Source organism: Ambystoma mexicanum, chromosome 12 (assembly GCF_040938575.1).
Source record: "Ambystoma mexicanum isolate Mex_15411 chromosome 12, UKY_AmexF1_1, whole genome shotgun sequence".
NCBI classification, from domain to species: domain Eukaryota; kingdom Metazoa; phylum Chordata; class Amphibia; order Caudata; family Ambystomatidae; genus Ambystoma; species Ambystoma mexicanum.
Window position 1 is genome coordinate 141,123,464 of NC_090936.1, and position 26,648 is coordinate 141,150,111.

General features: G+C 45.3%; 1 long non-coding RNA gene across 1 annotated transcript in view; it reads right to left on the bottom strand.

Annotated features, from left to right (window-relative positions):
* Positions 1-355: 355 nt before the first annotated feature.
* The window catches only part of LOC138513380 (uncharacterized), a 228,161-nt gene continuing 201,868 nt past the window's right edge, over positions 356-26,648 (bottom strand). The window contains exons 6-7 of the long non-coding RNA XR_011281750.1: positions 24,159-24,247; positions 356-9,808 (exon numbers count right to left, since the gene is read on the bottom strand). This is a non-coding gene — a long non-coding RNA (uncharacterized lncRNA). The remainder of the gene's footprint in view (positions 9,809-24,158; positions 24,248-26,648) is intronic.

Genomic DNA, 26,648 nt, shown 5'->3' on the forward strand with positions numbered 1-26,648 from the left:
CTCACCTTGGAAGCAAGACGACACAGAGCACCACAGGTTCGAACCCTGGGTCGGCGCTTAGAAACCGCTGGGTATTAAGCAAGTTATTTATAAACTATCATATCATACCATTGGGGTGGCTTCAATTGCTCAGGACACGCTTCTGCCACCATGTTCCCCCAGTTGGAAAATAAATACCTTTAATTGGGCTGGCAAGAACCATACAAATAGTACAATGCACACACTTTGCTTTTGAAAGACTGTCAAATTCATACCGTCTTAGCATATTATTTTCAGTTAGGCATATAGAAGGAACAAAACCGCTGGTGTTCAGATATTTTACACGATAAACAAAAAGGGACTGGAGGCTTCAAAATATTTGTGTGGAAAGGCTTTATTGAATTGAGATTTGCAGCTGCATACATCCGAGTGGTCCAAAGGTCAAGAAGGTGCTGAAGTTTGCAACGCCATCATCTTCATTGTCCCATTTCAAAGCTGCCATGATCACAGCACATGCACAATCCACCCACTTAAGATTTGCTTTGCTGCTGGGTGAGGTAGGTCGCCTTCATTCTTTGGGTTCCAGGGGCTGGAGAAATTCTACTCCACAAGGAAGGCAGTAGGTTGTATAGTTAACACCTTAATGGGGTAAAATCACTACCCTGAAACCACACAACCTACTACCTCACCTTGCTAAAGCAGAGAATGTTGTTTCTTTATGCCGCGTGCCATCAGCAGTCCGGTGACTCTTGCAAACCATGCCAGCATTTCAATATATATATTTTTTTTAAACTTTATTTTCAATTTAGAGAAAGAAGACATCAATTTTAAAAAGCAATAACATATTTACAAAATTATTTACAAATTCACAGAAACATCAAAAACAATAGTATCTATAGAAACGAAACACACCCTAACCCGCAGTTCACATCTCATTGCCTACAAAATCTAATTCAATACAGTTCCAAAAATCTCCCCCATATCTTTGCAAACAAACCATTTTTGCCTTGTCTCCTATATTAATGTTCCTCCATAGCTGCCAAATCTCGCATTTCACTTAGCCACATTTCTTTTTCTAATGTAGCAACAGATTTCCAATTCCTAAGGATCATTTTCTTACCCACTGCAGCCCCTCTAAATAACCATTTTTTTTGGCACTGTGATAGGTCATCCAAGATGGAGTCATTCCCCAGAATTAACGACTCGAAATTAAAATCAATGGTCACTTCCAGGATTTCTACACAAATTTCACAGACATCACTCCAAAACCCACGAACCTTCACACAATCCCACAGCACATGTTCCATCGTACCATTATCCTGAACACATGCCCAACATTCCGGACCATCCTTTAAACCTCTCCTCCATAATTTTTCCCGGGGTCCAATAGACCCTATTCAGGATCTTAATTGCATTTCAATGTTTAATAGCAGTTCAATCACCAATGTTAACGGAGATCGGAAGATGCAAAGTGTACTTGAGAAAAACAACATTTCTGCCACCCCAAACCCACCTTTTTCGTATCAAAGACTTTGGTGAACTTGGACTGCAGAAGCAAATGCATCCGGATAGATGTACACACTGCTTTTTTAAAAAGCCATTTGGCTACAGGCATTCGCCAGGCCCTCTTGCTGACCATCTTTGCTCCATCAACCCTCAACCTTCAGCTCATCTCAGAAACTATTGCACAGTATTATTACACAGGCAGAAAAAAAACATTCTTTCAATGTCATTTTGCATCAGGGTGAAAAAATGCACGGGATGAATATGTCTTTGCACTAGGGCAGTTCTGCCCGTGTGGTAATACGAGAATGAACCTGTGCAGCTTTTCTGTAATGAGGTACCTGTTGGCAGCTCCGCACAATGAGCCAGCCATGCGCATATTACTCAGTCATGGCTTCATACATGTGCCAGCTAAATCATGTGAGCGTACTGCTCCCCGTTTCAGGCCCAGTTCCCACAGTGGCCACACATCTATAGGCTTTGTTTGGCTTTATTGTGTATGATTGCGGGGCGAAGCGCCGTAGCGACACTCTTCACGACTACTTTAATGTCGCAAAGAACAACTTTTTGAAAGTGGGTCAGAGTTTTTGAAAGTTCATGGTCGGTTTGTACAAATTGTACAGTGTACAGTGCTCCCGGAAGGGGAAGTGCGGTCCAGTTGCAGTCCTCCTTCTGCCAAAGGAGGCCATTGAAGTGCTGGTGTACGTAGAAGGCTGCTGTGGCCGTGTCCCGTCATGGAAATATAGCACATACTCTGCCCACTTGCTCAATGATGTAGGGTGCAATGAGCCCTTAACAGAAAAGAAAATGCACTCAGACATGCCCTATATAATGCCATTCAGAGGTACAATGGAGGCCCATAAACAATACAACAGCCAGAAGGATTTTATTCATGTAGAACTAGGATAATGTGACACCTCGGGGCACCTAATGCCAGGCAACTCCCGGTCAGCTCTTGTGGCGGGTGCGCCACTCATGACATCAAGAATGAAAAGTGCTGGCCTTGGACCATAGACAATCAAGAGGTCTGCATATGTTTTACCCAGTAAAGTACTGACTGGATCTTGGTACCACTAATGGACAGGTTTAACCTATGTTCAATTTAATCATATTTCATTCAGCCAATACAAATATACATATTTTTATGTACCGACACCGTCAAATGAGCCTGTGGAGCAAAACATTCCCAATTCATGCCTTTTCAAGGAGTTTTTCAGATTTGATTTGGTCAAGACATTCTGGTGCAGTTTTATATTTTTGCACTTTAAAAAGGCCTTTATTTTGGTTCCTCTCTGTATTCCCTGAACGATATGCAGACGATTTCTTCAAAGAGGAATGTGCTTTATTGGCTCGCCAATTATTTACAATTAAGATATGACCGCTCTCGCACAAAGTCGCCATTCAGTCCGGAGCAGCTGCCTTCCCCAGTGTACAACAATGCCACGTATTACCATTTAATTGTGATAACGCCCTTTCACAATAAACTCTTTCTTGCAGAGACATTTAAACAAGGAACGACATGAGTGCTCTTTACTGGGAATGGGGGTTTAACCTCAATACAAATGGCTCTGGAAAACCATGTCCCACCCTGTTAAAAACAAACTACAGAACACATCCCAGGTTATCAAAGCATGAGAAACAGCAGGAGCAACAGCACTGAAATGGGGAAAAGACAGAGGAAGCAGCACGCATTCACCGACCAGTGTGTGCAGGAGGAACACATTATGGTAAAATTGTTGAGAATCCTTGAACCGGTTAACCATTTGCAGCTGCCTCCAAACGAATCAGGTTGCACATTTTGCCAATGCCTTTTCTTTGCTCTCTGCCCTATTATTAACCAAAAACTTGCCTTGTTGGGTATATTTTTGAGTTTACATTTCTTAAAAATGGTGACATGAATTTAAGGTAACCAAAATTTCTCAAGGGATTCATTGAGCATGGAAAATCTTTCTGAACAAAGTGTTTCATTCCTTATAGAAGATCAAATGAAGTGATCTATTGTCAGATGAGCAAGTAGGTACAATCCCTCCAGTTTCTGAAGTTAAGCGGACGGCAAATGCTAAAACTTAACAGTTTGTTGGCATCCCATTGGAAGATGCAGGTCACCGTCACCAATCAGGCCAACAAACTGACAGATTCCGATACTAACGCAAGACCAATGACACATTTAGTTCAGATTCTTGGAGGTAGCTGGTTACTCCTTCATGACAAGTCATTAGCAAAATAGTCCCACAAAGGCATTCAGATTTAGATCTATAAAATGGCTGCCATGTTTTAATGTTTAGCAAAGCATGCGGATAGACCCAAGGTCTTGATAAAGGGGAGCGATGCCAAAACTAAGACATACATATAAAGCCCAAAAGGACGAATGCTTTCTCCACAGAACACTGCAATTAATTACAAGTTGGGAATTATGCAGTAGGCTCATTCTGCGAAATATGACTATTTTGTGATATTTCTATTAAAAGCAGCAACAGCATTTACCCACGTTTGATTTGAAGTAATAAAAAAAAAGGTTAAAATTAAGCTCCTTACAACAACACCTTTACTCTGATTCAGAAGTGGATTTTAATCTTCTGAGGATGATTACATTGAGCTGAGAAGTGCAAATCTCAATTCACTGTGGGTTTAGAAAAGACTGTGAAACAAACACTGCTCTTTGGCAAGTATTGCAGCACTCACCAGTCATATCAATCTATACATAGAAAATGTGGTCCTGAGACAACTAATTATCCACGTGACGCTAAAAAGAATGCTTTGCAGGGGCATTCTGGGATAGCGGAACACTCCACTGAACATAGAGATGGGATGCTGCGTCATTAATGTCTGCGCTGAAAAACACTTGGGGAGAAGTGTGCCATATATAAAATAATGTACATGAAATTATTTCATGCCTTAAAATCATGCATGCTACCCCCAATTTTTTATCTTGGGCCAATTCATTTGTTTGTATCTATCGAACTGAGGGATAATAGTTTATAATTAGCGGCCCTGGGCACAGTGTTTCCTTCCCTTTTAGTTGTTAAACTCGTCTTGTGTAATAGTGTAAATGATGAAATCTCACAAAGATAAGCCTAAGACTGTAAAATGACCCACTTGCTTATTGTGGGGATAACTACGAGAGCTAGTCTTCTCGGCTTGCACTGGGCTTTTCGGACCATGGCAAAGCCATGGCAGGCTACGAAGCCATGACACTGGTCTTTACAAGCATTAATAGCATGCCTCTAAAACATGGGTCTCTAACTTTTGCCTGTTTTGGATCAGAATTCCCTTCAGCCCTAGCCCGCATAGTCAATGGTGAGGGAGCTTTGGAGTTTGTAGTCCAAAACATGTGCAGAGCCAAAGGTTGCAGACCCCTTCTCTAAAACACGTCCCTCACTTCCTATTAGTGGAATAAAGGCGTCGACTCTGAGCCTATTTACATGCTGGGACAGGAGGCTAGACAGTGTGTTTTTACGAAACAAGTTAGTTATATGGAATATCTTTGTTTAAGCATAATACAAGCTTTTATTTACAATGGTCATCACAATATACAGCATTGTAGGCACTGTTATGGTAGTGAGTCGTGTCTTGAACCGGTTTGCCCATGTACAGTACTTGAGTTTTAGACACAGTTCTCATTTGATTTCCAAAGACTCCCATGTTTCTGCCTGTAAAGCTCATTGTGCTTGATGGTCTCCCGTTCGTGCTTTGTTGGGTCTGGGTAAGCACGGTGTCTTGGTGCGGATATCACAGCCACTTCAGGAAAGACAGTAGATTGTATAGTTATCTGACAGACAGGGGGTGCCCCTAAAACTATACAACCTACTACCTCACCCCAAAGGACAGTCTGAAACAGGACACAGGAGTGCAGCTTCCGTCGACCGCTGAACTTAAACCTAAAATCTCTCCCTCAAAAGAAAGTTTAAAACAGGACAGTTGAAGGAAATGTACATAGATCACGGAATTACAACACACTAGCCACCCACAAAAGCACAGTCTCAAACGTGACAGCTAAGCGCAGCTTCTGTAGACCGCAGAATTACAACCTACTGCCTCACCCAAAGGAGATTCTAAAGCAGAACAGTCGAGCGCAACCTGCGTGGACTGCTGAATTACAACCTGTGAGCACACACCCAAAAAGCAGGACAGTCAAGCGCAGCACCCATGGACCATGCTGTTGCCTACAGAAAAAAAAACAAGAGAGTAATTTATCAAATCATTCGAAATCCACCAAGAAAGCTACGACATAGAAAATGCATTTAAACAACTGCTATCAGATCTTCTCGAGACCTCAGACATCTGCTTTTGAGCTAGTTTGCATACCTAGAATGCATTGCTCAGTGGTTCAGAATTGGAGGTGAACTTCCAGGCATGGCTTCCGGGTGGCGCTGTGGCAAGTTTGCTTAGTAGCTGAGCACACTTCAGGTAGGATGGATTATTCAGACATTCTTAAAACCAACTGCTCCCAATGCTCGAAGCACAAGGCTGTCAAACTACACACCACTGATTATTTATGAAAGGGGTGAAAGATGCATGTGTTTGTCTGCATGCTAGAGAGTGGGTGATCTTAAGGTGATACATGTGTGTATAAAATAGCACTGCCCTATAAGACAGAGACGCTTTCCTCACATGGAGCAAGTGTGCCTGGGTTAGCGCTCACAAAGCACAGCTCAGTGTTTCAGAACTGGGGGTGAACTGCCAGGCATGTTCACTGGGTGGCGCTGTGGCGTGCATGCTGGTTGGCTGAAATGCCTGCTCTACTCTTAGATCTTCCTTGTCAGAGGAAAGAGCACCATTTAGCAAGAACTCCAGCCTTCCAGTTGTGACAATGTGAAAATCCGCACATTTATTTTAATTGCAATAATACAATGCTGTCATGTTTTGGGTTCAATGCCTGGCTGTATGCAAAAAGGTAACCCAATTTGGTGCCAGCAAGCTCGGTGTATGGGTTTGCGTCTTTAACACTTTTTAATTGGCACAGGGTAGCTGTAGAGGTTTGTTAATGAATGGGCATCTTCTTGGAGGGTGTGCGGGTCTGACTTTGCTCACTGGCACTTGTGCAGCTGCAAGGCAATTTAACTTCTTGCTGAAACAAAACTCGCAAGTAGGCGAGGCGCGTCCCACCCCGCGGGAGAGCAACACAACTCTCGAGGCCAAGCTAAACAAGCCATGCTGTACTGCAGAGCGAGCGTGCTGAAGCAGCAGAACACAGCGTGCCCCCGAAGGCTTCTACTTGCCCCCAGTATAATGCCACTACCAAGAGGAAGGGAGGCGCTCTGTGAATCACGCCGTCTAACCTTCCTTTGGGAAAAGTGCAAGGGCGAATAATAGCACGTTATTACAGCGCTTAGATGTTGGGAGGGATCCCACGTGGAATGCTTTACAAAATCACAAATGATTAGTATTATCAGCTATAGTAACACTTTGAGTGCTTGCACCAGCGCCTCCTTCCCACGGGGGGGGGGGGGGGGCCAGAGAGATAAGCGTACATGCCAACATTCTTAAGTACCTGGGAGGGAGATATCGTCTGATAACTCGGGAGGAATTAATGTTCCCATAGGAATTCGTTGAGGTTAGAATTAATTTAGGGAGACAGTGAAAAACAGAAATATTTTTCATTGAAAAATCGGGAGTCCCCCGCCGAAATCGGGAGGGTTGGCATGTATGGATAAGACAAAACAAGGCATTTTCCCAGGCCATTGAGGATGGGGGGCACGGCTTACCCCTCTGCCCCCATCTCCCCAATTGGGACATATTTCATCTTCAGACTGTCATTCTCTGGAACACATTATACCATGAGGTTTGGAGGATGGACAAACTTTGGACATTGCAGAAAAAAAGGACACCACTCTGGGTGCTATAAGCCCACTTCTACCTCCCGGCTCTTTTGCTCCCAGCGCCTCAAAGCCTCTTTAAAGCACTTTTTTGAAGATGCATATGATATGTTTAGGACACAACTTGTGGTAGGGAAGGGTGCATGCATTATAGCGCTTTGCACCACTGGCTCCTCAGGCAAGCACTTACACCAAGTGAGGCCTTCATCCTATTGAGCATCTATGCAGACATCCACCACTCCATTACCACTGCATCGGTGAGGAGAGGGACAATATGATAAACTATACACTGCCCGCAAGTAAAGCTCGCTGCTAAGTCTATAACTGGCATCACCTTGCTGGTTTGGAGGGGCGCGGCTTCACTTGCACTATGCCAGGAGGAAACACCCGACAACGACAGAGAACTTTAAAAACACAAAAGTGTTTAGTGTTAACATTCAGAGCCATCCAAGAGCAGTATTGTCATAGATAGAACTCAAGCAAATTATCGACTCAGGGAATCATCACATTTTAACAAGTGTTCGTGAAGTCACACAAAAGACAGAAAAAAAAAGCTTGTGGGTGTGTTTGAGAAATGCGGTTTGTGTGCACGTGCGTTTGTAAAATCCAGAGTGAGAGCGAGGAGAAACACAAGTAATACAAGAAAAGAGACATGCGCATAGGATAGGGTGAGACGTGAGAGGGACAGTGACGGGTTCAAGAGAGACAGGACAGGCGAACAACGCTGGGACAGGGGCCAGTGGCCTGCACTGCAGCCTTGTGATCCTGGGGCAAGCACTTTATTCAGGGTTTAAAATTGAGGGGAGCTTGGAGCTATGTAGCTCCTGCTTCTAGCATAGTAGAGCCTGTTTAGCTTGAAACCAACAGCTACCAGGAGCTTCTTTTGGCTCCTGGTGCCAACCGGAACCTTCCAAACATGTAAATGTGACATTAACTTCGAGTATTTGAGAATGCTAATAGAAAAGAATTGGAACACATCTAATACACTTATAATCACAATGGTTCCTACAAAATGGAGACAAGGTTAAATGAGCATCTCTGGTAGCTCCTGGTTCCCTTGCAGTAGCTACTGCCTACTGGGTGATGCCTGACACCCAGGAGCTGGGTTTAGCTCTGGCTCATTGAATCTCAATTTCAAACCCTATATATGATGACTTCATCTGTTGTATGCATTAGTTGCGCAGCAATCAATTTAACTATTTTATTGTCCTGTCTTAAATTACAATTATCTGGTCTCCCTCTCTGCCTCCATCCCAGGCACTCGTGTTAGTTTAAGCATTTTCTTCGAAGTTTACTAGGTGTTCTAAGCGCCAGGAGTCTACCTGTGAGCCTGCCTTTCGTGAAGGTGATAAAATGGTAGTAAGCAAGCCAGGAAGCGGGAAAGAGGGGGGGGGCCCAATGAAGACTGCAAACCTTTCGGATAAGAGAGGAAAAGAGAGCAGGCCTCTGAAGAGACAGAAATAGAGAGGGCGATATCTAGAGAAATGGATAGAGAGAAGTGTAGCAGTATGAGAGAGAAAAAGAAGGGAAGAGGCAGAACAAGAGTGGTGGGAGAGGGTAGAAATAAAGACTGGAGGCAGAACGAGAGACAAAGAAAGGAAGAGGGAGAACAAGAGTAGAGGGAGAGGGTAGAAATAAAGACTGGAGCCAGAACGAGAGACAAAGAAAGGAAGACGGAGAGCAAGAGCAGTGGGAGAGACTGCCGACGGTGGAAAGAAAGAGTGGAGACATAGCAAGGGATAAAGATGAATAAAGAGATTCAGAAATGTATTCTAGAGTAACGAGTAGAGATAAAATAAGGCAACCTAGAGAGCCCAAAGTAGAACAATAGACAGAGAAGGCAAAGGCATAAAAAAAAGACCAGTTTTGACAGAGAATATAAAAAAAAACACAATATGCAGAAAGAATAAAAGAGGTGAAAGAGCCAGAAATAGCAGCCCTTTCTGTTTCAAAGCAGAGGATCAATGCACTGTTGCATGTGGTGGCGCAGCAGAGAAGCAGCCAAGTCCTCTACCCAGCTACTGCACTTTGCAGACTCAGCTCTGCTTCCATAGCAAACATGGGTTGAGAAAGAGCCGTCCTTTCCACTCTACCTCTGAGGGTTGCATCTGGCCAAGAGATTGATCCTGATTCACTTCTGTATTCCATCCGGGTCGCTCGGTCCCAAATGAGGTAACCCCCCAGTTCCTGGAATCCAGGCTGGCCCAGCACTGATCCAACCACAGGGATCAAAGATGGCCCAAATATTTGCCAGTTTCCACTGATCCCCTCACAGGCACCAGATACTTTGTGGAAGGGCCAGACCGTGCCAGAAAAATCTGGCTCAGGATTACCGCCTTGGATCAGAAATAGCAGGCGAATGCCGCCGCGCACCGTAGAATATGTGCGGCTTGGGTTCCCCCGCATCAACGCATGGTATTCTCTCCAGCCTAGCCGCAGGAAATCTTGGGCGTAACGTGTTGGTGGAAAAATGTCCAGGCAGGTTCAGCTTGCCGCACATCTGCAGCGCTCTGAGAATGAAACAGATCCAGGAGGAGATGTCAAAAGCCTGGTGCCTGACGCGCCCTTCATTCCCAGAGCTTTCAACATGGCGGCTCCACACAACACATAATGCAACACTGTAACATTATCTAGCAGTAGAGAGGGAGGCAGACAAAGGGGTGAAGAATTTAACAAGCAAACAAAAGAATCCATGCAGAGTAATGGGAGCTGGGTGGTGGAAGCACAGGGGGGAGCTGGGAAAACCTGCTAGGCCAACCTTTCAATTGGAAGGTCCCCTGCGATGGTATCAGGTCTATTACTCGACCAAAACTGCTCCATTTTTTTGCACATTTTTTCCCACTTATATTTTACCAACAAAATGTAGATGTGATTTCAGGAAATATTGCTGGGGAGAGGTAGCGAGGGGCTACGACCCCTCATTCTGTGGTAAGAAATTTGAAAAGCATAAAATAAAAGAGCAAAAATAACGTGAGCACTTTTTTCCGAGCAATTAACAGAGATAAAAAATTCTGAGGGCAAGTCAGGGTATTTAATCTCATTTAACACTTTATATGTGGTGCTTACCCAATGTGGCTGCTCCAAGCATGAGCTGTATTCGCTGTCCTGCGCTCAGAGCAGCCTGATGTCTGTGCAGCCAATCCTGCGTCCGCCATCACCCCGTGCAATGTCAGCACTTACATCCGCACAGGTAGGGCTTTAAGTGCGCTGAGGCTAGCGGGGGCCGAGCCCTGGCATACTCTGCAAATTCTGTCTGAGACAGGGCCCTAGCAGGACCCCCTTAAATCCTCTGTTCACCCCAGCCCGCCAAGCTGCTACACGGCAAGGCTTTTTTTTTATAAAGCCTGAAGCTCTTGTGCAAGAGTTTCAGCCATTACAAGAAAAAGCCTCACCTTTTGATTGATGATCCCCCCACCCCCCTGTCCCCCCATCTCTGGTGAAAGGGATGCCTGGCAGGGGGTTAGCACCGCATTTAAAAGCCAAACCAACACTTACTGGCCTGAATGGAGCCCGGTGTTTTACGGGGGCGTGGCTTAACATGCTGCATTCCGATCAGGTAAGTGCTGCCTTGGCCGACCCTCTGCCAGGCCATGCCCCCTGAGATCCCGGCTCCAGTCTGCAGGCCAATTAAAGCACAGGTGATTTCGAAATACGGGTGCTGAAGTCTTTTTTCAACAGAAAAATTAAAAAAGAAACGTACCTTTGGCCATCAGCAAATCCAACACTAAAAAGGGACTACAGTCAAGAGCAGTGGCCTTGCTAATGTCGAATGTAGGTTTTTTATTTTCGGTTGAAAAATGGCTTTAACGCCCGCATGCTAAATTTGCGGGCGCTGATGGTAATATTGCTGTTCAGGGTGGGCTGACGCCTGTGGTAAGGGGCAGAGGTGCACCTAGGAAAATATATCGGAGGTGTGGGAGGGGTCAACCCTTCAAATGTTAGGAGAGGGGCGAACTTCAGAGACTGTGGGGGAGGGGCAAACTTACTTGTGTGGGGACATCTAACTACTTCACACATTCTAGTGCAACTTCAATTTTACAAGTGGTCTCCAGCTCCCCTTGGCCCCCTTCCAACCACTCGCTTGACATGAGAGTGCTAACACCTCACCGGAAGTGCATGCATGCGAACGCAGGTGCTAACAATGAAACACTTTACACAAGTCATTGCCGGGCCCTTGTTAACGGTGCAGCCGCAGCCACTGTTTATTGCCGTGTGCTGTTCGGTCCTACACGGCCCTATGGGTCAGCCAGGTCAAGTCAACATAACCCAAAACGTCGGAGCCCGATCTGCCCCCTGGTAACTACTGGACCCTTGGCCAGGCGGGCTGCTGCGGGGATGGTGAACCGGCCCCGATGGGCAATATCTGCTCTGTATGCAGTCTCTACAATCACGTGGGTCGAAACCTAACCAAGGTTCGAGGCGAGAAGTGCATCCAGCAATGGCGTGTCACTACAAGCCGTCAATGCACACACACACACACATCTGTCCTCCTACTGCACACGTGGAAAGCTACCTTCTATGAGGCGTTAAGCTTAGTCGTGTCTGGAACCACTGTTAGACAATTCCAAGGATGCAGCTGGACACTACGGAGTCGTCAAATACGCCGCTTCGAGAAATCAAGCCACATCTTTAAGCATTTGGCCTCAGACAGAAGCCACTACTCTTTCTCAGCCAAGACCCCTGGGCACAAGTCTGTCCCCTGCAGATTTGCTGGGACCAAACTTTAGCTGTAACCCGAAGGGCCGGCGTCTTTATGCTAAATGTGCCGGCCTCGGCTCTCGTTTCATTTTGCCACTCTTGTAGAGTGGTGCAGTGTATAAACACACCTTAGGAGCCGCCCTGTCAGGGACCTCGACTGTCCTCTGGCGTTTGGTGAACTTGCGTGAAAACAGCCTTGTCCCTTCTAAAAACCTAGGCTCCGGAGTTTCTCTTAAAAAGAGACTCATCGATTTCAGCCAAAACTTCCCATTTCTGCTCAAATACAGTCTACCTTTCTTTTTTCCTATGTACAGTTAAATGAATAAGGCAGAAAATAAAATACATTGACCAAAATGCATTCGGCAAATGCACCCAATTTAAAAAGAAGCACTGGGGTAACCACGCCCTAACAAACAGTTCAAGAGGATTACATTCATGAGCACTGGACTTGGACTGTCACAGCAGCTTTTCACAGAATGTAATATATAGAATATGTTCAATCAATGAAAGGGTAAGGGCTCGACTCATGGAATTATTTGCAAGGAAAATAGGGAATTTGCGCGCCAAACTGTGCATAGTCCCGTTCGTTGATTCATGGAATCGAATGCGCAGGATTATACTTGGACTTGCATGGATGTCGCAGAGGCCCGGCACGCCCCTGCAAGCGACTCAGTGCCCGCCCAGACTACACAGAGCATGGGAACGGGGAGGAACACAGCAAATGCGGAAGAACATGCAGAAAAGGTGGTCATTCTGAGGGACGGGCCCCAGGCAGTCCATCGCACGCCCACTATTGCGTGGAACAATACGTATTCAGGGATCCGACCGTGCAACCTCTCGAGGGAAATGGCCACGCAAAGCCCTCATACTATCCGCCACCTAAAGACAGGTGTACAGACACAGGTGAAATAGGGTGTCGGATTTAGGGGTGCGTGCATACAGCCGGGGGTTCTAATCTAACTTAGGGTTCTTGTACACAGTGTAGCAAGATACGATAGATAGTATGCATGTTGTCGGGGTGCCGGTGACAGTTACGGTGGACCCATCACAGGGTCCCCGAGATGCATCCCTGCTTGCCAGGGACCCCCACAAACTGTTTTGAGGGTGCATGTATTTGCACCCGGGGAGCACGCAAAGGTGGCTGTTGCTGGCTGTTTTTGATTTGCACTTCGGCGCGTTGAGGGTGTTTCAGACGCGACTTGTCTATACAGTTACTTTGCGCAAACAATTCCATGAATACGGTGAGCATGCAGATAAACTTCTGCGAGCAGGCTTGTGCAGTGACGTTCTCAGGGTGCGGGAGTTGCAGGATTTCTGTGAAAATTTCCATGAATCGGGCCCTATGTACCTGCAGGGGTCAAGTCCTAAAAACAAAAGTTGGGGGACTCATTAACATACACAATGGGGTATGCTGTCACCAGTAATTAACATATCAAGTTGAAATATGCAAATGTTGCAAATGTTGCATAGCCATACAAATTGCACAAGACGAGTGAGCATTTGTCTGTCATAAAATCAACACACAAAACTATCTTTATCCAGCTGTGAAACAAAAACATTAATAAAGAAAGAAATCTCCATTACTATCTCTCTGACATTGTTGCATAGACCATCAGTTGTTGGGAGACACTGCGCCCATGCTTAGTATGGGATCTTTGGTGGCAACGTAAGTGCTGCCTAGAAGACAAGACGTATTGAGGGGAACGTGAAGATAGGAGTGAGATGGGACGTGAGAAGGGACATACAGCCTGTTGGCGTTCTTTGAATGTTTATCGAACCACTGACCATCGATGGGCATGCCCGTTCTTAGGGCCTTTCACACTCACTACCCACCCCATTCCACCCAACCCCCCACCCGCTCCCACAGCATTTCTTTAAACTAGCTCTGTGCTTTTAAGGGGATGTTAATGTTATTAGTAGCAGTCTTCAGACATGTAATGGCTTAACTGCAGCCCCCGATGTCATGAAAATGCATTACCAAGCTTGCCTTCAGTCCCTTGATTTAGGATTAATATGTGTGACCTTGCATCCATTCCTTTCACTGAAACCCTGTTAACAAAAACAAGCTGTGGCAAAGCCATCTGTTTGGGCTCTTGTATAAGCCTTAGATCGGTATTTGCCGGGCACTGCCATAAAATGTACTTTTTCCAGCTCTTTCAATCTTATTTTAATTATGGCAATGCCTGGAAAAATGCCTACACAAATGGCAACACTGTTGGCTTTGCCAATGCTTGTTAGTGTTGCATAGAGGTCACAACATGCTACCTAGGGTGGCAGGACTAATGGCATGCGATTGTAGGTAGAGTGGATGTGGATATGAGATAGGATACACAGCCTGCAGGTGCTGTTTGGCCATAGCAAATAGTGCAGCCATGTTGAAATGGAGGCTTTTTCAACCCAACCCAATGGGGGCTTCTCTATAATGGGGAATGAACCACCAAATGTTATCCCAGCACCAGACCAACACAAATATCCTAAATGAAATCCGGCCTTTTATTGGTAATTGGGCCTACTAAAATCGGACATGACTATGCTTTCGGGAGAGAATGAGGACTGTCTTTACATTGAGAAGTAGGATTACTGGAACTCAGCCTTACTGTTTTAACTGGGCATATTGGAATCTGGCACTGGTGTTGGAACTGGGCTAACTGAACTAATTGGGATAAAGTGTACATGGCACTGATGCCATATTTGGGCATAATGACACGTGGCTGTAATATGCTTCACTGGGAATAGCTGATCGTAGCAGAAAACTGGGAATATACATTTACCGGGCACTGATATGCTAACTAGGCACAGTGGAATGTGGTACTGCCTTTCAAAATATATGCTCCCTGGGAATGGGACGAACATAATGCAAATACTTGGGTTTTGAGACCTTTCAAGAAAGCTATTATAAATAGTAGCTTAGCCTCAGCTAATTTTTGATTCTTCAAAAAAGGTAGCAAGCGCCCCTCTCCAGAAAGGACATGGCATGATAACCTGTTCTGAGAGGAGAGTTTGCAGAACACGCTTTTTGCTCACTGTACCTTTCACAGATGGGAAATATCCATTTGCACATCAGTCTTTGTCCCGCCCGCATGGGCTAATTCTTGATTCTGCTTTCATATATGGGCTAAAGAAACCCCTACTGTACATCAAGGATGTCTGCGATCAAATCGAGGAACAAGGACAAAGGTCGAGTTTCTTTGGGCATGGATCTCCCAGGTGACTTGCACTATGTATGATAGGGGGTATTGTACTCCTTATAATTCATGGCCCCCACACTGCCACCCTTTGAAATAATGTCTTCCAGATGTTGATCAGATTATCGATGTGGAATCGTCCTGGATTATACAAAAGGATAGGTATTTTCTAATGTGTTGCAGAAAAACAGTTTATGGAGTTAAATCAACTGCGGACAGATTCGTGTTAGAATCCAGCATTGCAGCAAATGAACATACATTGATAAACCGTTCCGGATCACTGTATGCCTTTAAAGGAATTTGAAAAGCTTGTCACGGCTTTAAGATGGCTCAAGTTGCAGGTGTTGTGACGTCACAGCTGAAGTGTAATAACTGCAGTGCAGTACTGATGTCACAACTAGCCTAAAATAAGAACCTCATTTGCAGACTTTTACACGGGTATTAGAGAGTTGTTATGATGATAATACCGCTTTTTTATGCTGAACTTGCTAACCTCGTGTTTACACTTTGCAGGCCTGTAAATCACAGGTATTGTTTTGACAGAGGCTGCTAACTAACAGGATTTAAGGCTGAGCCAACCCGGATGCAACACAATCCGGCGACACGCAGGATGAACCAAGATCTTAGCAACACGTTTGTAACTCGCTGAGCTATGTGACATACACGTGAGCGACTTATCAATGTGTTATCATGATGTCCGCCAACTGGCCAGTGCTCCAATGCAGACAATATTTTTGACAGTTGTCCTTTTAAGAAAAAAAAAATACCTTTGTGCAAGCAGTGTGGACACTGGTGCTGAGTCGAGGGGAAATCTGAGTCGCGTGAGCACTGACTTGCTTTAAATAGACTCTTGGGTAAAAGCGACCCTTTTGCCGCGTGTTTAAACATTGATTAATAGGGCTGAGCCGTCGCTTCAGGTGATAGACAGTAAGCAGAGCCCTTCATGGCTGCAGAGGGGAGAGCTTCTCTCCGTCCATTATTCATGCCGATACCGCGGACGGCTCTCATTTTACACCAGGGAAAGGTGCAAGCGGCGACTGCATGCAGCGCAGAGGAACTTCGAGGAGGCCGGGAGAGGTCAGACGTGGAATGGCGGCAGCAGCCATGCTGCACGACTCCCGCCCCACGGCGCTAGGCGCTGAGGGGATGTGGCGTTGCACTGCCAGTGTGGACTTCCAGTGCAGTATCACAAGCGTGCTAGACGTGTGCTGCAGGGACTTCACCGATTCATTCCTTTAAGTAAGCACAACTGGCTCAGCAGGTTAAAGGAGACAGTTCACAAACATAATGTTGCCTCTATTAATGCCGATCCATTCAGGCGGTCCAGGGAGCAACGCATAAGGTTCTATTGGCGTTTACTTTCCTACTAATCCTTCCCCATCGACAGTAGGATTACCACAAGCACCAGTAGTGCTACGAATGCTAGTAGTACTACTACCACCAGCAGTACGAGTGCCAGCAACACTAGCACTGCGAACAGCAGTACTTTTAGTAACAATAGTATTACTACTACTGGGACTATTATCACTACCATTAGTGCAGGGGTGCACAACTGATTAAGTACCTTACACGAGGGCTATAGTGGGCCGAAAAGTAAATGTGGGCGGGGCGGTAGGCGGGGCGTGGCAGGAGGCTTTTTAAACCCCCAAGTTGTACAAAACACATGGAAAAAGAATGTTTTTGAGGGGTAACGATTTTTATTTGCATTTCAAACTTACATTTTGTACTACACATTTTCCATTGTTATAATTTATTTCTATTTAGTTATTGTATCTCGCCTGTTTAATTAACTTATATATATTTTATTGACCCTAGATTGGACATGCCGTTATTTTGGACTGCTACAGTTTGCTATTTGGGTTGCCCAAGAGGAGTATGGCCTTCGTTGAGTCAGGTTTCCTCAAAAAGCCAAAGATGAACATCTCCTAACTGTGCCTGGTTTAGCTTTATTATTGGGTTCACTCTTGGAGTGCAACACTATGCCCCAGGGCCCCCTTACCCCCAAACAAACACTATGCCCCATGGCCCCCTCACCCCCAACCAAACACTATGCCCCATGTCCCCCTCACCCCCAACCAAACACTATGCCCCATGTCCCCCTCACCTCCAACCAAACACTATGCCCCATGTCCCCCTCACCCTCAACCAAACACTATGCCCCATGGCCCCTTTACCCCCAACCAAACACTATGCCCCATGGCCCCCTCACCCCCAACCAAACACTATGCCCCATGTCACTCACCCCCAACCAAACACTATGCCCCATGTCCCCCTCACCCCCAACCAAACACTATGCCCCATGTCCCCCTCACCTCCAACCAAACACTATGCCCCATGTCCCCCTCACCCTCAACCAAACACTATGCCCCATGGCCCCTTTACCCCCAACCAAACACTATGCCCCATGTCACTCACCCCAACCAAACACTATGCCCCATATCACTCACCCCAACCAAACACTATGCCCCATGTCCCCCTCACCCCCAACCAAACACTATGCCCCATGGCCCCCTCACACCCAACCAAACACTATGCCCCATGTCCCTCACCCCCAACCAAACACTATGCCCCATGGCCTCCTCACCCCCAACCAAACCCCCCACCCCATGGCCCCCTCACCCCCAACCAAACCCCCACCCCAAAACTCAGCACACACACACAAACATGCACCCATACAGACCCGAACCCCCACCGCCCAACTCAGCACACACACAAACATGCACCCATACAGACCCGAACCCCCCACCCCCAACTCAGCACACACACAAACATGCACCCATACAGACCCGAACCCCCCACCCCCAAACTCAGCACACACACAAACATGCACCCATACAGACCCGAACCCCCACCCCCAAACTCAGCACACACACAAACATGCACCCATACAGACCCGAACCCCCCACCCCCAAACTCAGCACACACACAAACATGCACCCATACAGACCCGAACCCCCACCCCCCAACTCAGCACACACAAACATGCACCCATAAAGACCCAAACCTCCCACCCCCCAAATCAGCACACTCTCAAACAAGCACCCATACAGACCCGAACCCCCACCCCCCAACTCAGCACACACACAAACATGCACCCATACAGACCCAAACCCCCCACCCCCAACTCAGCACACACACAAACATGCACCCATACAGACCCGAACCCCCCACCCCCAAACTCAGCACACACACAAACATGCACCCATACAGACCCGAACCCCCACCCCCCAACTCAGCACACACAAACATGCACCCATAAAGACCCAAACCTCCCACCCCCCAAATCAGCACACTCTCAAACAAGCACCCATACAGACCCGAACCCCCACCCCCCAACTCAGCACACAAAAAACATTGAAATCCAAACATTCATACACATCCGACACAAACACAAACAGAGCACTTACCGGAGACGGGCTGGAAGGCAGGTAAGCTGGAACGCTGGAATCGTACTACGGCTGGCGTGGTCCAAGGCTGAAATGCCTTCCGGCATCAAGCCTTATGGACCACGCCAGCCGTAGTGCTGGCCCTCCATTGGTGCAGCACACACGCATTACGTGGCTCGTAGGAGCGACGTGGTGCGTGTGTGTGCTGAGCCAATGAGGGCCAGTGTTTTGTCCGGCCTGGAAGACAACAAAGACTTTCCCAATGGAGGGCGGCCACGGGCCGCCCTCCATTAGGAAAGTCTTTGTGCCTCGCGGGCCCGACAAAAGAGCATGGCGGGCCGCAACTGGCCCGCGGGCCGTATGTTGTGCACCCATGCATTAGTGTAAACAACAGTATTACCAGTAGTACTAGCAGCAGAATCAATAGTGAAAGCACTATTAACACTGGTAGCTGTAATATTGCTTCCAATATTGACACTACTGGCAGTTCTACCAGGGCTATCACTACATTATAATTAGCAATACTTCTAAGTAATAGTAGTTATGCTTTGTTAATATGCTTTTATACTGTACCAAATCACCACTGTAGTAGCTTCAGAGCGCCTACTGCCAGTAGCAGTCACAGTAAAAGTGCTTTCCTTGGAATTACAGCTACTACTTGTAGTAATAACAGCAGTAGCACTATTTCTGATCTTAGCAGTACAGATACTGCTGCACTAGTACTTCTTCAGGTAGTAGAGAAAAGAATACTACTACTGCTGGTAGCAGTACTTGGCATTCTACCACTGCTGCTATTACTAATGGTAGTACTACTAGTAGTACTACTCGTGCTGTCACTACCGGTGGTGGTACTACTAATAATGCTACTACTGGTAGTAGTAGTGCTGCCACTGCTGATAATAGCATTGCTAATGTCAGTAATACCATTAGTAGTATTAACACTATTACTACAAATGCCATTACTACGAGTATTAGCAGCATTACTAGTAGTACTACTAACATCAGAAGTATCCCTACCTATACATAAAGGAGTAGCTATTATTACTACCGGTAGTAATAATACTAGAAACTAATGATACTACAATTGCAGGTGGTAGCAGTAATGTTATTGCTACTGACAGCAGTCCTACTAGTACTGTTATTAGTAGTATTACAATTGTTGGTGTTAGTAGGGCTATTACTGCTACTTATTGGAGCACTACATGTTCTGGGACTTCTACTTGGGTTAGTAGGTAAGTATTTCTACTTGGGTTAGTAGGTAAGTAATCGTGTTGGTTGGTGTAAAAGAAAAGAAAATACAAACACTGACCTTAATCCTTTGCCGCTATATTGGTTATGACCCTTCCTGTCCTCTGATGTCATTTCCTCTTTAAGGGGTTTAAAGCAAGTCTCAAAATGGAGGACAACCACAGCAAGAAAAGGGCTAACTGAAGTTTTGAAAATAAGAGATGTTAAAGGAAAATAGGTAGAAGATTCAGAAGAACATTTTAGTTTTGTTAAAACTTAATTAATGTTCTTTTTAACGATGAAAGCCTGATGAGATGCTCACCAGCCTGCTGCAACACATTTGGTGAAATTCAAATAACCACGTTTTTAAAGTGATTTTGGCCAAAGTCTGAGCAAAGGCAGGTAGAGGACGACAGGCTACCATCCCGTATAGGGCCCTAAAGCATGTTCCACTTGACTGGGGGCCCCGCGAGGCCCAGACAAAAGGCCTGAGCATGTTTCCTTCTAAATAGATTTCTGGCTGAAATGGACTAAATAAACAGACTTTTGTCCGTGGCTCGGATTGCCGCCTTAATTCTCCCATAACCGCCGGCTGTGCTCCTGGCAAGGTTCTGGCAAACCGCTTTTTGGGAATGTATTTCTAGCTCTGGTGGGCTGCATGTTTGAAACCGCCTGTGCTAGCATAATCTTTCATTATGTGCACCCGCACTGGAAAGAGAAGTAAAAATATTGGAAGTGGGGGAGGACTTAGTGCCAAACATCATCTGCACTACAAATATGTGTTTTGTTATTCTCAGTTTGCCAAGACTTTATATAGGAAACAGTATTTTTTCTCTTTCCAGCACGATGCCCACAGGCCCAAGAAATATATATTTTTGTTCAGTTTCCAACGTGGGCATGCCTTGTGCTAGAAGCAAACACGCAGTATTGATCACATTCACGGTGTGTACTGCCTCACAGCAGAATTAGAAAAAGCCATTTCCGGAGCGGTGGCCCCACCAAAAAGATTATTTCTTCTATTTCTATCACTGGTAGGTCAAGGTGCTGAAATCCCTACGAAAGTTTGTGCTTGGCTTGGGGATTCCTATGTGAGCTAGAAGCATTTCCAGGTCCCCTGAACCTCACGCAGGGTGTCACTTTTTGGAGAGTCCCAGCACTACTCATCTAAAGGACCCAGCACAACCCCCATCTTCCAAGAACCAACAAAGCCTATATCTGGGACCCCAGGAACTGCCACACAATCCAGCATGTCCACAAAGAGTTTTGGTATTTGGTCTTGCGGCTCTGTGGATAATCTCTACCGCCAAGTGTAGTCTGGACCACGTGCCCAAGCAACATTATAGGAGGATGAGAGTTCTTCCGGGGCTTCAGGCATTTGCTTCAAAGGACTAAGACAATAGGCACCCAAATACCAGAGAGTTTAACTATGAGCAATTAGGTCCTACTAGATTCAAGATCCACGGTCCATGGTAGTCATTCATACGTGAAGGCTACCGTTCTGATTCTTTTGGTAGTGGCCGGAGCTGCAGTTGTCTCTCTTGTACGTCATGTCCAGGACTGGAATGTGACAAACCCCTGTACTATTTCGTACAAGTAGCAAGTACACCATTTCAAAAGGTTGCATAAATAGTAACAACTTCACCTGCCAAGGGAAACAAGCAATAATTGACAGCAGACAGTTAGAAACTTCCCATAGATAAGCAAGCCGTTGAGGTGGTGCGCATTCAACAGGGGACGTTCCCACCGCTGTGACATGGGTTCATGAGGTTTGGAATGAGGGGTGTCTAGGACAGGTTTAATCTCCAAGGGTGAGGTGCACCATTGAAAGCTTCATTTCACAAGAGACCTACCGCGATAGCCTGTGCCAAGGACCATGAGTCTCGATGGCCGCCTTTGCCAACGGTTCTTCACCGGCCCCATAAATAGCTAAGGTGAGCCGGGCGAGCCAAGAAGAAATAGGCTGGACAGCATCGCCCAATTACAGGCTCCACTCAGAGCCAGTATTTATGACAGAATGGCTAGGGTGAATGTGCCTCCCCCCACCAGAGGGGAACAGGCCCATGCGAGACCTCCCGCCTTTCTTGCTTGAAGCAAGGTCCCTGGACTATTCGCCTGCAGTTTCACAAGAGCGTTCGAAACTCAAAGCATAGGGAAAGAAGAGGAGTGTCCCTTTAGATTCCAGGACTCCTGGCTAAGGACTCTTGTTTTATGTTACGGCATTTGTAAAGCGCTACTATCAACACAATGGCATCCTGGCACTAGGATACAAAGACTGCACTCATGTGCCACTGAGTGGAACAACTGCCAATTTAATAGCCATGGCCTTCCTCAATTAATGACTGGAAAGGAACAGGTTGTATGTGTTTATTCTAAACACAAACATGTCAGGAATAGCCCTTATGTGAGATGGGGCAATATCTATAAGCAAGCAGCCTGAACTGCACATGTGCGACCTCCTAAAGTATCCTTATGCTATTCTGGGGATTTCAAAGTCTATTTTGCAGAGGACCGTATGGCCGTTGCGTGTAATGTGCGTTGCGCACAAAGCACAACACCTTGTTTTCAATCCATATTTGCGGTGGAAACCAGTGTTGGGCTTGACGCACAGGCGAGACATGGTCAAACATCAGCAGTTTGATGAGGCGACTGGCTGTCATTTTCTGAAGACTTCGGAGGTCGTTAATAGGCAACTTTGTTAGACCTTATACAATGCGCCACAGTTATCTAAACTAACCGATCTAAAGCAATTAACCAAGGTAACCTGGTTGTAAAAGTGAAGTAATGGAAATTATTACTAACCTTTTGTAGATGTTCAAATCATAACTGGAGCTCTGAATAATTTGGGATTCTGAGATTCTTATCACATTATGAGCTTGTGGACAGTCTCCCTTGCAGGGGGATCAAAATTCTCAGCTGCATGTTCTGGCAGTTCCATTCAGCTTCATTCTATTTAGGTACATCAACTGCATTAATTGCGGTTATGTTCCAATATTCATCTTGCCGCAGTAAAACGTGAGCGTCACTTACAGAAGTAAAAAAGCTAAAAACATATAAGCTAATCAGACTGGCTAAAGCAATGACAAATTAAAAAGCAATGGTGTGAAGGATTTTCATCTGGTACAGAAAATCTAGATTTTTGGGGGTATATTTCAGGAGCTGTACACGGCTCGCAAAGTCTGCTAGCCCATATGCATTGGCGAGGAGATTTTAGGAAGATACTGGACCTCACTGGCGAGTGTGGGGATGTTTGTTTGCACTAAATGTCAAATAAAAGTTTCAAACGTTGTTATCAGTAAATAACAAATCAGAGTTTCACTTTGCATGGCTGGCATTTTGGGTGGCAGTATTTTACCAAATATGAAGTGTGCTTATAGTGACAGATCTTTTTGCACAAAGCACTGGTAAATATTTGGTTACCCGTTAATATTGTGCGAGTGCATTTCTCTTAGTTCGAGAATGAAAACGAAGGAACTCGCCCTGCAGGTCTAGTGAGTCTATTAAGAATTAGCAAGGCCAGCAATTTTTCTTCTCATGGGAAAGCCAACGCCACCAGTGGGCACCTACGATTAGCACCTCAATGCTTAGCAGCATTAGTGTGCGCTACTCTGTTGGCACTGTCTTCTGACCACTCTAGAGAAAACACCATATTATACTTGATTGATGATACAAAAGGGTAAAAAAAAAATCAAAGTTCTTCATGCAAGATGTGCCCAATCAAGATCAAAGTCTGTGAAATGCCCCTGGTCTACCCACCCCCGGATTCCATTTGTTATGATATTGATAATCTATTAGAAATGATATTGGCCCCGTACATTACCTTGCAGTGCATATCCTTTCATGCCTACAGCCACTGAGTAGATCCAGCCATCCCTTACATAACAGCTCTGATCAATTTCCTTATTAAATCAATGCTGTTCCAGGTCAGAGTTAGCTTCCTGATTTTTTCCATAGGTGTACACATGCTGTGGCCATGTCCGTCTCATGCCATGCGAGACACCACTTTACCACCAAACCACTACTCACCTTTAGCTTCAATCCTTACATATCGAAATTTGGGGAAAACAATCCTAACCGCTCTACTTACCTTCAATGAAAAGGCTGGCGAAGCAGGGCTCCTATTATTTCTTCAGTCACCTATCACAACCAAGAAATGACAGCGGTCCCTACTGGCTTCACAAAACTCTACTGCTTTAACATTAAAGCAACTACATTTTGGATACATTGTGACGCACTGGAATAGTTCTCGCGTGTGTATGAAAATGATGCCACCTTGGGAATGTTTGGTTTGACCTGACACTACTTCACCGCTTGTAGAGTGCAGCGGGTGCTCCCTACGGCTGGGCCAGGGTTGTGTGATTTCTTACCATGGACACTGGATGTCTCACAGATGCCAGCAGCAAAGCTCCAGGCATTTTCTGTTCTGCCGCTCTTCTCTGACCCATAGGCCGGTTGCCTGTAGAAATGAGAAACAAACATCTGAAGGTTTTTACTGATAGACACTCTATTGTTCAGGAAAATTCATTCATTAACCGTTCCCCAAACAGCTGCTCTCTTGTTCAGCTTCACCATTACATAATTGATAAAAGGCCATCGGACCACAAAGGAAAACCTTAACTCGCATTATGACTTTTCTGCACAATACTCACTCTAACGATGTAGTATTGATACCATGACCTAATATTTGAAGTGAGTGTTGTACAGTAGCAGCTTGTATTTGTTGCCTCATTGGCTTAGACACATGAACTATTTTACATTTATTACCATAATGGTGGAATTTGCAACATGTTCAAGCGTTGCTTTTTTATTGCTAGAAACCATATTCCCTCCTTTTAAGGGAGCAATGTCGTTGCTTTTTGCACATTTTCAGATTTGTTTTGTGTTGTCGTGGTGTATATATGAAACAAAATAAACATGATTTACTATCATCTAATGTGCTCCTCTAAAGTTGTCTTTGAATGTTCTAGACACAAAGTCCTTGGTGCTGTTAGCACACCTACCTATTTAATGAATATTATCCCCGCAAGACCTCAATCGGTATCAAGATTCTTTGTTTTTAATTGTCAAAATCAATACATAAAATGCCATAAGCTGCCGACACGTGTTTCGATCAACAGAGTCCTTTTCAATGCAATCCCAAGATCTTAGGGGTGAGTCATTTTCGAAATGTTGGGCACATTGGAGATGTTGGGAACGTCAAGATTGTTTGAGGAAGAATGATCTGGTGAATGATATTATCTACTAAGACAGTAGTGATCTATAAGATTGGCAATCTATTATACATTTAAAGCAATAAGAGTCCGATAGAGGCAGGATTAATCTTGTGGTCTGGGAATATTGCTGTCTCGTGACCGGATAGAATGCTGATTATGTGCTTAAGATCATGTGCGTGAAGTTGAGATGACGAGCAGTAATTGGAAGCCAAAAGGTACTCTAGAACGATATGTCTCAATATAAATTATGTAGTTCTTAAGAGTATTATTGAATGTGTGATGCACTTATTAACTGATGGTGCATATCTAATGTGTATCTTTTGTTTTCGTTATTTTTTGTCTCCTGTCTTTGTCATTAACATCAAAAGAATTTACCAAACAAACTGTTTGTGTTATGATTTAATGCTCATGTTTGATGATGTGGATGCAATGCTAATTTTTAAAGAAGTTGTCAAACTGAGCTTTGCCTTGAAAAGTACCATGTTGGCCGAAACACGTGTCGGCAACTTATGGCAACTCATGTATTGATTTTGACAATTAAAAGTGAAGACTCTTGGTACTGATTGATTAGGTCTTGTTGGGATAATATCTTATAAAATAGTTAGGTGTGCTAACAGCACCAAGGACTTTGGGCCTCATTACGACCTCGGCGGTAGCCATGCCGCTATTGGCGGCATGGCTGCTGCCGAAATCACGTCCGGGTTCCCAGAATGAGGAATTACCGGGCCATTCTGAATTCGGAGGGCCCGGTAATCCTTTCCTCCAAGAACCCGGACCCGGACCTTCCCCATTCCCATTTCAGCCCCCATAGGGCTGAATGGGAATGGGAGAGGGAGCAAACAACGGGCCGATAACGAGTGGCCCGTTGTTTGCTCCCTCTACCCCTCGCGGGACCCGGTAAGCACGCCTGGTTTTACCAGTGTGCTTACCGTGTCCCGCGAGGGGACCTCGTAATGTGGCGGAATGGGTTTAACGGGTCCGCATCCTTTTGCGGCACCGTTAACCCGTTCCGCCAGGGTCGTAATGAGGCCCTTTGTGTCTAGAACATTCACAGCTAACTTTAGAGGAGTGCATTAGATGATGGCATACTATGTTTATTTTGTTTTGTTAACTCATTGGGCAGGGGCATAGCCTAAAAGTGACAGAATCTGCAGCTATCTAATATCACATTATTTTTCTTATAAACAGGATGGATCTTTTCTGTTCAATTGTAAAGCCTAAGCGCCCTCATTCGCTTGGTTCAGCCCCATCATTAATGGTAGTGGTATATATATATATATATGTTTCCTGAATAGGGTGGAAAATGTCCTTTTCATATCAATGCCTGTTGTATTTCCTGTGTGTCCAGATATTTTCCTGCTCGCTCAGTATATTTGTTTTCGAAATATGGTGTGAAATGTCTGTGTTCTAGTTTAAAAAAGGTATCCTTGTTTTCTGCTCGTTACATGCATGCCTGAATTGTCTATATTGTCCAACTGTTAACACTGCTTAAGGCGCTGACTGTGCACACGTTTACCGTTGTCGTCATGTTCGTATATGCTTTTGTTTCCCATGTGTTGTGTTGTGTGATCTTTTGTGCTGTCTTCATAGTTTTTCCACTTGGGTGTTTTTTCCATGTCTTGTGTGCATTATGTCATGGTGTGG